The sequence below is a fragment of the Homalodisca vitripennis genome, chromosome 6, assembly GCF_021130785.1.
Source record: "Homalodisca vitripennis isolate AUS2020 chromosome 6, UT_GWSS_2.1, whole genome shotgun sequence".
In the NCBI taxonomy this organism is placed as follows: Eukaryota; Metazoa; Arthropoda; class Insecta; order Hemiptera; family Cicadellidae; genus Homalodisca; species Homalodisca vitripennis.
The window spans coordinates 149,387,448-149,400,486 of NC_060212.1; positions in this window are offsets into that span (position 1 = coordinate 149,387,448).

The following is a 13,039-nucleotide window of genomic DNA, read 5'->3' on the forward strand; positions in this document are numbered from 1 at the left end:
ATGTCAATGCCTAAGCAATGTTCTCGTGCCCAAATAAATTCTTTCCTGGTAAATATTCATATGGTGAAATTATCTTTACGTGTGTTTTAGTTATCTATAGTAATTACAAATTAATTTGAGCTAATTTCCGAAATTAATTAAAATGTAATTTAATTATTTAAATCTGTTATATAACTTTTTTTGTGCTATAAGTGTATTTTCATGTTACATGTAACACGTGTAGAATAGAATAGAATAAATCATTATTTAATATTTGTATTCCTACTTTTTTTAGTAGATAGTATTTTGATTTTATATATATATATATATATATATATATATATATATATATATATATATATATATATATATATATATATATTTACAGAAATATATTCACAAATTTTTATATCGTTAATTCTAAATACTGCACTAGGACTCCATGATTTAATAGTTTGTGATAAGCCATGTGAGCAAAGTATTTCCGAAACAATTTAATATTTTTAATAGTAATATTTGCATAAACTTTAACAGAAAACCCTTAACGTAACAAAGAACAGAATACCTTTGTATTATAGGCGAATTTTCACCTATTTTACTGTAAATTTCCATAAAATATTTAGAAGACAATTTTCAAAATTAAAATATTGAAAATACAAACCATTTTATAGGTGTAAATAACATGAGAATAATCGTATACGTGAAGAAACACTAAGAGAAGCTGTACAAAAATAGCACAGTTTGCATAAGTTTGTATTATTGTATTTAAATGCTTTATACTATTTTATAAACGTAGTAATAATAATTATAATGAGAAATAAACATAAATGTACAAAATTAGGAGTTTTAAATATCAAACTCTGGTTGTTAATTTACTTGTGAATCTCACTTTTAGAGAGCTCATTCTTCTAAATTATTTATTGAATCAGCTTTTGCTGGAATAGTACGCACAAAATTGAGTCTTTTGTATATTTAGCAACCAAATGTTCAAACAGCCGTCAGTCTTACAGTTTTACCAAATTTTTTTTTATTTTCTCGTTTTATAAAAGCTTTTAGAACTATGCTTCATTTGTAACTTCCGTGATATTTCTAGTTAGGTTGCACACTTTGTGGAAAATAAACTTATTACTTTAAAGTTATCTAGTCACAATTTAAAAGCTTCTTCTGAAACTCCTGAAAGTCCATGCAAAGCCTAATCTGTTATACGCCCAAAAGCACTCAACCGTAATGTAAAGACTGCTTTATCCACAACAGTGACCGGTCAGGGATGAGTCTGCCTCTTAATTGGAGCACAGCCGCCATTTGCATTTTAACCGACCATGTTCCCTCGTTATTACAGCAAGTGGATCATTGCAAAGGGTTTTATATTTACATCGTTACTGGTTTGGCACTCGGCACTCTGTTTTTTTGGTGTTTGTATTTTATTATATTTTTTAAGCATGGCTCCTCTCCCGATTATATCCTATTAATCCATCCTTTTAACTACAGTAAAGAATAATGTTATCTTATTTCATCCCTGAATTGAAATTGATTTGTTTTATTTGTCCTTTCTTTTTCGTACATGACACTTAATAAAATAGATAATAACAACATACTGCTACTACAGATTCAAAAAATAATTACATTCTATAACTTTTAAAATTATATCATGAGGAATTTGAATTTATATCAATAAAAAATATATATTCTAAAACTCAAAAGGAAATTTACAATGTATAATCACACAATATTTAGTTTTCTTGAAATCAATAGACCATTTTCTCTTTTTTTTACTTTTTTTATTTTTATCTATGCGGTTGAGCTGTCTGGCGGTGGTACTGTACAACTATTATTTGTGTGTCTGGCGGTTCGTTTTAATCACATTAAATAATTAAATCATATATTATTCAACTTTTTAGACTACTTCAAAGATTTCAATTTAATCAACTTTGATTAGTTTTTACGTTATCGAAATCCAAAGGAACTTTCAAATGTTTTGCATTATTCAAATTATTCAGATATTTGTTACAGAGTTGTCCAAACATCTGGCTTGATATTTGTTTAACTCTGCTATTTTTTAAATATCATACTAAATACCTCAGATAAATCAAAGTCACTGAAAGGTATTCCTACCTTTTGATCCATTTTAGAATAATTGGACTTTAAGATTAAAGAGAAATCTTTCTGAGAGTAAAACATTGTTTTTATGAGTACCAATTAAATAAATATATTCCAAAAAACTATTTTCGTGCATATTTTCGTGATATTAGAATTAAAATGTCAACTTCCTGCCTAATATAGGATTTAGCTCAACTACAAAATTTGGAATATAATAAAATAGTGAAATTAAGGCATAAATTTCAGGTTTAAATATCTCCTTGTTTTCAATACATCTTGATTGGCAAACAGACAGCAGCTCAGCCAATTATAGTGGCAGTAATTATTTCTGCGTTGAAAAATGCATTCAGAATGAATATTTTCACGCTAGAAAGAGTATGGATTACAAATCTATAACTAAGCGGAACTAATGTAGATAACCAATCTACCATTTCTAAAAATAATCAATTAAAAACACTATACATTACATTCGAGGAATAAAAGAATAACAGGATTGTAGATACTGGCCACCGTTTACTAAATTTGATTTTCTGTATTTGTTAAAAAAAACTATAAGTAAAACTGTGATCCTATAAATCATCCGTTAAATCATGGTAAATAATGAACGATTTCATAGAATTGGACTTGTACACAATTGCTTCTGTGATATATTTCAATTAAATTGGAAACTTTATAAGATTTTAAATATATTCAAATGTTAAAAATATGTTTTTCTTTTATATCTTTTTTTCTTACGGACACATTGGTATGATTACTTTTACTACAAGGGCTCCAGTAAAATCACAATCTAATTATAAGCGATGCCTTCAGTAGAATGCCCAAATTTAGTAATCGTTCAATAAGATAGATATACATAGTAGAAATTAATATGAGTGCAGCCTCAGAAGGGTTCATATCTGATTTGTTTATAAGTTTTCCTCACCTTATAATCATAATCTAGAAGTAAACCAAACAACATGAAATCTAAACGTAATGTCTTACCCTTATCATCTTAAGAATGTAAATTTCATTTTAATATATGGAAATACCAGTATGTTTCAAAGTTGTCCTAGACCCTATTATTTAGAATATTCAAATCATCAAAAATTTTATTCACGGTTTTCAAGGTTTTACAACTTCAGAGGCCCTCATGTCGAATATTAACCTTTCAATGCCAGAGTCGATTATCCTCGAAAAAAACAAGTCATTCTTCCGTGAGATAACATGATCCTTTAGTGCTGTAGGAGATAAAGTTGCAGTCTACGTGAATCTGTCAACACTTGCTATATATTTCACATATTTTTTAGCCTTCTTGCGTTGTAGTAATTTCCTCACCTTACCGGAAATTTTACTTATTTATGGAACACTGCTTTATCACCTAACTTATTGAGCAAAAATGTGAATATATTAAGTTAAAATATATCCCGAGAAACATTTTATCCGGAAATTCCATTTTTAATGAAACTTTCTTTCTACATAGGCGAGAATGTGCATATAATGGTGCATGTCCAACCATGGAACTTGGAGGAGCATAATTTTGGCGCCAATTTCTTTTGTATAAGTGTATGCATGTATATCTGCCAGCAGGATATCTTTAGAAGAACAACTTTGCTCAAACAACTAGTTTGTGAATAATAAAACAAAAAGTTTATATCATATTGTTTAAGTAAATTCAATCACTCAAATAGATTTTTTATTTCAAATTAAGCTGAAATTTACGTTAGAAAATTTTGAAGTAAAACGAAAACATATTATCACATCTTTTGGCCTGTTCGTTGCGGAAAGGCTCATCAAAAGAAGTATTGTGGATGGTTTGGCATATCTGCTGTTATTAACTCCTCACCAAGGTCGGTTATCAAGACGTTAAATAAACTGGGTGCTATTTTCATTTAGAATCAATTTTGCTACCAATGACAACTTTTTGAATTTACACTGTTAACAAATGATTTTATAGATTGCTTGCTTATTTACTTATTTTACAAAAACGATTAAATGAATTATATATATAGAATGTAAATACATATTCAAACTGTCAGCCGAATCGTAACGATTAATTAAGAATAATAGAAACAACATGGAATCAGTCAAACATGCATTAGTAAACTGTACTAATAATCTTCAAAGAAAATTACTACTAAGTTATCATGTCCGTCAGCTAAAAATTAGGAAACATACAGTTACACAGATACATACAGTGCGAACAATATAACTTTAGATAACAAAATCAAAACAATATACATTAACAAATGCACTTAACATATAACAATACAATACTGTGACATGACCATATTATGGCAACAGGATTATCTAAAAACACATAACAATAAGCACACTACAAGAGTATAAGGAAAATAAAGAATAAAAAATGTCAATACAAACCCACTTTCGAAGATACTAATTTACTAATATGTAACGTGTCATGGACGAAAATAACACATGGTTTTAAATACGAACCTATTTGCCATTGCAGCATTACACTTCACTCTCACGTAACCATTGACCAATAAGTCCTTATTGGATGGTAAGTGTGAACAGTTTTGTCAGAATTTTTTGCTAGAAGTATTGTTATCAGAAGTAGGAGTTGGTATTGCTCTATTTATTGTTTTTTAGAAGAATCTGCTGTAAAATTTGTGAGACTATATTAAAGACAACTTTGGAGAATGGTCTTGTAGGGTTGAGTATGTATTATTTAAAATATGCAGGGCATTTTTCTAGTAGTACGAGTTTGTACTAACACATGAGATTCAGAAACTTTATTAGAACTGGTAATCTATGTGTTCGAATGTAACATTCTACGACTTTTAATAAAAACCCGCACCAGTTTTGCACAAAAACTTTTAATTAAATTAAATAGTTATTTAAATTTAATTTAAAATAATGCGAAGGTGTACTCCCTTTTCATATGTTTCCATTTGGTTTTCTGGTTACGGACTGAGTGTCTACAACAAACAATTTAATGATATTGTAAACAAGGAAAACTATCAAATTATTGTATGTATATTTAAACAAGCGAAAACTGATAATTTGTTTGTTTTCAATACATATTTACTGTACAGAATAGTTATTTCAGTAAGCAATAATGTTGGTATTGGTATTTATTATTTTATTTCCTATAATAAACAATATAATGTGTATTAAAAGATCTGCACAAACAGACCGACAGTTCGAAATTCTAATTGAAATTTTTACTCCAAAACCAATACGATTCTTGTTTGTAACAAAAGGAACTTGTTACAAAGATTCAAGTTTTAAAAGAGTTCCATACAGACATAATTACTACGATACCTATAACATACAAACATGAAATTTCAGGTATAGTATTTACTGTAAGTCTTATAAAGAATTATTTAGCATTTGACATCTTAAAAGCATATGAGATTAAAAAAACCTAAACGTATAAATAAATTATAATTTTTAAAAATACGATTTAGTAGCTTAACAACTCTCAACGTATTTACGTGTTTGTTTTAAATAGCTTTGTAAAGCTTTGTAAATATCTCATATATTAAAGGGTTCAAAACAATTAGATCAGAATTGTAAAAGTCATTTTTTATAACTCTTGCAACATATTAAAAATTCGTTCAAAAATCCTAAAGAAAGCGTAAACATTACTTTCGGTAGAAAGTCGTTATGAACTCATTCCTGAGACTGAGTCTCTTTGCTGTTAAAATATTCAGTACTCTGGTTCGTAAAGTTCTAATCGTTGTCCTTAAAACTGTAACAGTTTTAATGAACGAGGCAATGAAATATAAATGTATACTATTTTTTTAATCAAGTAAAAAAGATTAGTGTAGGTTTTGTGACATGATAGATTACTATTTGCGTATTTACATTTACGTTATAGAGTATGTAGATAGTAAAACACCTTACTTCTTCAACCTTTTTTGCGATGGTTCTTGAGCACAGAGTAAGAAAATTAAAAGTTTTTGTAAAAATATACTTTTAACTATACACTTTATCAAATATTTAGTAAGCAGTACTTGTTCAGTGCTGTAATGCAGATATCAAACTTGTTTCCAAACCCTTACTATAATTTTAAAGACTGTTATAAAACCCATCTTGGTTGTTTTTTGACAGCAGCAGGCTTCTCAGACCTGTGTATTTATACACAGGGTGTAAATTAAGTCATGATACCCCCTGGATACATGTTCCAAACAGATAGAGATATCGATGTGCAATCTTCACCATACCTATTAAAATACTTTTTTGCAATTTTTAATGGATAAAAACATTTTCCCCACTTTTTCAAATATTTTTATCCTTATATTATTTTACCAATGTAAAAATATTCGATAGTGCTCAGCCACATTCCATGAAGTGAAATGAATTGAAGTTATGAACCCACCATCGAATTTGGTCATGTAGTCTATAGACATTAAGTCTAGAGGTGAGTTCGATTTTGACATATCCTGTGAATATACATATAGAAATACAAACAGAACGTAATGAAATTTGTTCGATTATCTGGAATAATAGGCTTCCCTAGGCAAGCCAATAAAGAGAGTTTTGGTTCATATATTCAGAATTGGTTTTGGTTTGGTTACTGGATTGGTTTGGTTGGAATTGGTTTTTTGGTTTAAATCTTGAATTTTTCTAAAGATGACTTGAATGTTCTAGCGAATGTATAGGCTATACATGTAATCTACAGGAATACAATAAAATTCTATCAGAGAGATTTCAGTGATTATCCTGACTTTAAATAGGAGACGTCGTTAATTAAAGTTTCAATTGAATCAAACTACCATTGTTACGGAACCAGAGACAAAGACTGCTTTAGAGTAGGAAATCACAAAATAACCGCATTCACACATTGACCACATGATGGTGTCAATTTAATCAATCGTTTTCCTTCACAGAACATACCACCGAATGTAGAATTTGCCTAAAATTCTTACTTTAAATGCATGAAATTACTCGTGGAGTAACCATTTATTTATACTTTCTCTGTGTTCGGGGAGATCTTAAAAGGATACGAATATTAAATAAAATATATTTTCCCTACCAAACCATCGATTTCACTAACTTAAACCTTTTCACACAGTTAAGAGACAGTGAGAACTATTTTAGTCATATCTAACTCAGCTTTTTTTAATGCGACTAAATTTATCCAAAAAGAACAAAAATAGCATACGTTTAAAGCAGGTATTACTATATCTTTATAAATTATAGAATTTACATCAACTTAGCTAACTTAATTAAATAATATGAATTAAAATAGTAAACTGTATCGACCATAAAAACATAAATAATGTCGTAAACGCGAATTTGAACTCCCAATTGACAGAATAGTTCCTACCAATTGAAAGCGATTATTTACACTTTCTATGGCCGTAGGTGAACCCAGTGTTGTTCTCATAAACTTAGCAGGTAGCAAAGATTGTCAATTAACTTTATGGTACGTTATTATATTGTTTAATTATATTGGTTATTAATAGATAAAATATACCAAAGTGTTATAAAGTTACGCGTTTTAATGTCTTCAGGTAATACTTTTGTGTTTTGTAAGTCATATAAATGCCGTAAATCTGTTTTGACTTGTGCAGACTTTGTCTTTGACTTCGTAATTAAAATTTTGGCGCATGGGATCATAAAAAAACATAAGCATGCTAGAAATACGTTCTTTCAAATGGTGAGTTATGCTCACTACCAAATGATATTCCAAAATTTGTTATAAAAACATTCTAAGTATAGAATTCAAGAAAATAAATTCTTGAATAGTGATTATGTTTCAATTTTGTAATTAACTGTATATATGCCTTTTTTCAAGAATGGCAACTTATAAACTTGAATTTATTGTCTTATTTTTACTTAAAAAACACAGATGCCATCGAGCTTTATATATTGGATATGAAAAAATTGCTTTATAGACCAGTAGTCGAAAGCAAATTTCCTTGTATAACCAGTTTCTTTTTCTTTTTAAATCGATAGAGAAAATTCCCCTAAGAAAGGAATCTATCGTCAGCCGCGATAGTTTTAATGAATGAACTTTTCAGATCACACTTTTCTAGCATGAATCACTTGAAACCAGGAATCAGACAGTTAACATTCACTTTAAAGGACTTCCAGCTAATCTGTATATAGTTAGATGACGCTGATGTATATTTATGTATATGGTTAGTTGTTATAAGAGTATCAAGATCACAGAAATACGAAATGAGAAACAAGTATCGATTAATGTTTTTAACCCTTTTCGTGTCGTTCTATTACGCCCTGTACCAAACTTAGAGAGGCTTTGCGTGCTTATACAATGCAAATCAACACTCGCCTGCTAGACTAATAGTAACTATTCAGCTATGAATAAAGTAAAAGTAATAGTGTTGATCATGTTAGAGTGAATTAGCTATAACTTTATATTTTAATCTAAAACCCAAACTAACCATTTAGCCAAACTCCTGCAGAGCCTTAAAACCACAAGATACCGATCTTAAGTATCTCCCGCCAATGTCAACCCTCCGTAGACATTCATTCCTCAGTAAAGTGAATATCGCACCTTTGGAGGAGAACTTGAACAGCGACTCCCGGTGAGGTATGAGGGCCATTCCCCTAGATTGAACGCGCGATACCGACTCTCTTGCTATTTCAACAATGGTTACTTTTTGTTTCAAATAAGGCAGCTTTCCTAAAGTGAGCTCATTTATTTTGAGAGAAGCCCTCTGTTACAATTCCATTATCTTAAATGTCTTACGTGTTCTTCGTACACGCTCCTAAATCAAGTTTCGATTTTCTTCCTTAAACATTTATTAAATTTGTAAAAAAATCGAGGCATGTAATATGCAATCCACTAAGTAAATAAAGCACGTTAATACCTTTGACTTTACAACATCGCTATTAAATGAATGAGCGATAATTAGAAGATGGATTACGAATGCACAATCCTCCGATAATCGCCAATTGGATGGAGTGTTTGTAAACATAAGACCAACGAGAAAATTATGAAAACTTTTTGCACAAGGTACTTAGATCTACTCAAAATATTTACTTGTTTATATTTAATCGTTATTCTGTTATAGTACGATGTTTCTATTAAAAAGTGTGTTTTTAGGGTGGAGTAACCGGTTTTATTTCGGTCATTTATTTTTCTTTAAAACTCAAGCCACATGCCTTCAACACATTCTTTCCTGAAAATCGTAAGTATAAAAAATGTTTTTATGAATTTTAGAAAAAATCTAGTCGTTTGAAATGGTATTTAAAGACATCTTGGAATTAGATTCACATTAAAACAGCTGAATATAAAATTGTTATATAGATCTTCATATAGATAACGAAAGAAGAGAATGGTATACTTTTAAATGTAAATTCATTTAATTTGGATAAAAAACATTTAGTTTAAAAATTTTTTATTATGTAATATTTAATTTATTTGCAAAAGTCATGTTTTATATCATGTATTACATTTACATCATTCGTTTAATTCACTGTGTGTGTGTGTGTGTGTGTGTGTGTGTGTGTGTGTGTGTGTGTGTGTGTGTGTGTGTGTGTGTGTGTGTGTGTGTGTGTGTGTGTGTGTGTGTGTGTGTGTGTGTGTGTGTGTGTGTGTGTGTGTGTGTGTGTGTGTGTGTGTGTGTGTGTGTGTGTGTGTGTGTGTGTGTGTGTGTGTGTGTGTGTGTGTGTGTGTGTGTGTGTGTGTGTGTGTGTGTGTGTGTGTGTGTGTGTGTGTGTGTGTGTGTGTGTGTGTGTGTGTGTGTGTGTGTGTGTGTGTGTGTGTGTGTGTGTGTGTGTGTGTGTGTGTGTGTGTGTGTGTGTGTGTGTGTGTGTGTGTGTGTGTGTGTGTGGTGTGTGTGTGTGTGTGTGTGTGTGTGTGTGTGTGTGTGTGTGTGTGTGTGTGTGTGTGTGTGTGTGTGTGTGTGTGTGTGTGTGTGTGTGTGTGTGGTTACTCAATGTGTATTTTTGTGCTGTTTAAATCTTCAGGCCAAATTGTTTTCTGGCATGTAATCTTAAACTCATGTGATTATGACGTACTAAAAAAATCAACATATCATAAATTAATGAAAATACTTTAACTCTAAATAATTAAATAATGCGATGGTTTTTCATGTTACGAATCGCAGGTTTAACAATGTGTATAAGAGGTATGGTCTATCATTGCAGGTGTATTGTTTCTTACTACTTCCTAAATTATTATTTTTATATAGACATTGTTTACCCAACATTCGTAACAATGATAGACATGTGGGCGGTTCCAGCCCAGTCCCAGAGAGCGGAGACAAGAGAACATAAATTTCTCCAACGGCAGCCAATAAGTGTACTTCAAGTGTTGAGGAAATAACTCTAGTTAATTTGGCGGGAAGGCACGCAAATGGCGCCATTATGGAGGCACTCGACTTGCTCCGATCCCGTCCCCTAACGCGTTCTAAATTTGCCAAGTCACAAAAACTACCTTTAGCTATTCATTTTAAGTATCTGAAGTTTTATTTAAGTTATCCAGTATAATATTATATCCTTATTGTTAATTCGATTAAAAGTTTCATACATATATTTATAAAAGAATTGATTACTTGTACAATTAGGAATTTTACCTGATCCTAGTTTTTATACATCAAGCTTTTTCAACGAGCAATTCACACTTTTTAAATTTATTTTTATTTATAGTAACTAATTATATGCTTACTGTATAATATCATTGCTTTTTTCGGAGTCGGTGACGTAAACGAAGACGTTCAAAACGAACCCCCCCCGCATGGTTTCGACAACAGAGACACCCACACTACAAAAAGTAGTGCAATCTATGTGAAGAACGTCTTCGTTCTTCGTCACCGACTATTTTGTATCCCTTCAGACGAACATGACTCCATGTTTCAGGAGTCAAGTCTGCAAAAGTATTATATTTCAGATGCTGCACGTAAGAGGAAGGTGAACTGGAGCTAAATTCAACATTTTCATCAAAGCAGCCCTTCCTACCATAGCTGCTTTATGTGTAGTCGTGATTGTAATGGTGTTATGACAGAGTAGTGCAGTAATCCTTAAACAATATTGTAGAATTTGTATATATACTTGTGTGTGTGTGTGTGTGTGTGTGTGTGTGTGTGTGTGTGTGTGTGTGTGTGTGTGTGTCAATTTTAAAGTTAACATTTAGGGGTTATTTGATTCATTATGGCATATTTTGTTTGATTAAAACATACGATATTTAAAAGTATTTATTTTTTTAATTATTTATGCCATTTTTACAACCAATTAAAATACACAACATTTTTAAAATTAGTCGTTGGTGCCAAAGGAAAACAATTTAAAATACTTTACTTTCACATTTTCACCAAGATATTATAACGTTATTTCATTCAGTAATGTCAAGACTAACACTGGACAGACTTATAATCTTAAATACTAAAATATGAATAAAATTATTAACTATTATTATTTTTTACTTAGTGCAGTTTATCTATATTTAGTGCTTAAATATTTGCAAAAACAATTAGTTGACAAAACAAAATATAATTTTACACATTCCAATAAACTAATATTAACTTGGTTAGTAGAATGAGAATAACTGCCCTAGCAACATCTATGTTTTATTAATCAGTGCTGTTAAGCTAAACAAAATAAGTAAAACATTGGAACTGTGGAAGTGGGTTATAATAATAGTCGGATGAGTTTAAAATTCACAAAAAGGACATTTAAAGTGATGATACAATATATGTGTATTAATATATTGTATTAATTAGTACAAATTAGTATTAATTAGTGCACTCCTATTAATTAGTACTTTTAGCTTCATAAATTTCCGTATGAAAATGAATAAATTATTTTAGATTATAGATTCAAGATAGATTATTGGTTATTTGTTATAATTTGCATCAGATAATATTAAACTATTTCAATTTTTAAAGTCAATTAGTTTTATATTTTATCATGTTCAAATTTTCTATTTTTACTATCAACATTCCGATTAATAGACTGAAACTTTGGGTTAAAGTAAAAAATCTAATGGGTTATTAATTAACCAAACTATTTAATTTAATCCATGCTATTTTCTGATGAGTATCACGAGGAGCGTTTTTCCTTGACTACCGCAATTTTTCTTCCTAAAAATCATTAGAGTAATCAGTTATCACAATAATGTATTTTGAAGAGGTCTTGAACATTTGCTTCTCATACTTGCTGCTATGCAGACCGTGTACAGCAGCCTGACGTAAGCAGCTTACTCTTATTGTGTCTTTTTCCTCCATCACGACAAACACTTAGCAGAACCAGAATACGTATTTTCAGGAAACAACTTACTATTTTAAATTTAATACTGGTGGATTCCCTAGCAGGTATAAGTAGCTTAACGATTCAATCTCCAGTTACAGCGTTAATCTTAATGAGCAAAAGTTATTTCTGGCTATAGGAAGTGACCCTACTATTTTTATACAAGTCACTCGTAATTTTTAAACAATTATAAGAAGATTTAAAACTATTCTCCTCAAAGCCCGGATATTTTCCACCTGTGATTTCAAGTTTAGACCGTTCACCTTCCATTTAGTTGCGTTGAATATAATAAAATAGTCCTGTAGTCTAATGCTTGTAGGTAAGATGAGCTGACGCTGGCAACTAAATAGTGGTAGTGCCTTGTCACTTTGTGTTCATAATGATAATCTTAGGTAGCTCTTTCAGGAAATTCAGGAAGTCATGTGATTTCACCGCCTTCCTAAAGAGCTATTACATATTACTGTAGTTCCTGTTCAGAACTTTTAACAAGATTTGCCCCAATATGGGACTAGGTTTCCATCGATACAAAATCAGTTTCTCACCTCTAAGAAGTTACAAAAGTAATTGTGTACGATAAAGAAAATTGTGTGGCTTTAAAATTGTACTTCTTAGCCAAATAACTCTATACAGTTATTAGGAACTCCACTCATCAATGTCACATAGGTCGTCACTTAAAATAAAAACATTTTTGGTTTATGGTGTATATAATACATCAAGCATTCAATAATAATCGATCCATTAATTACAAATATGAGAAGCGGTGAACTAAAACATTTCTCTGCTCAACAGAGGGGTTTGA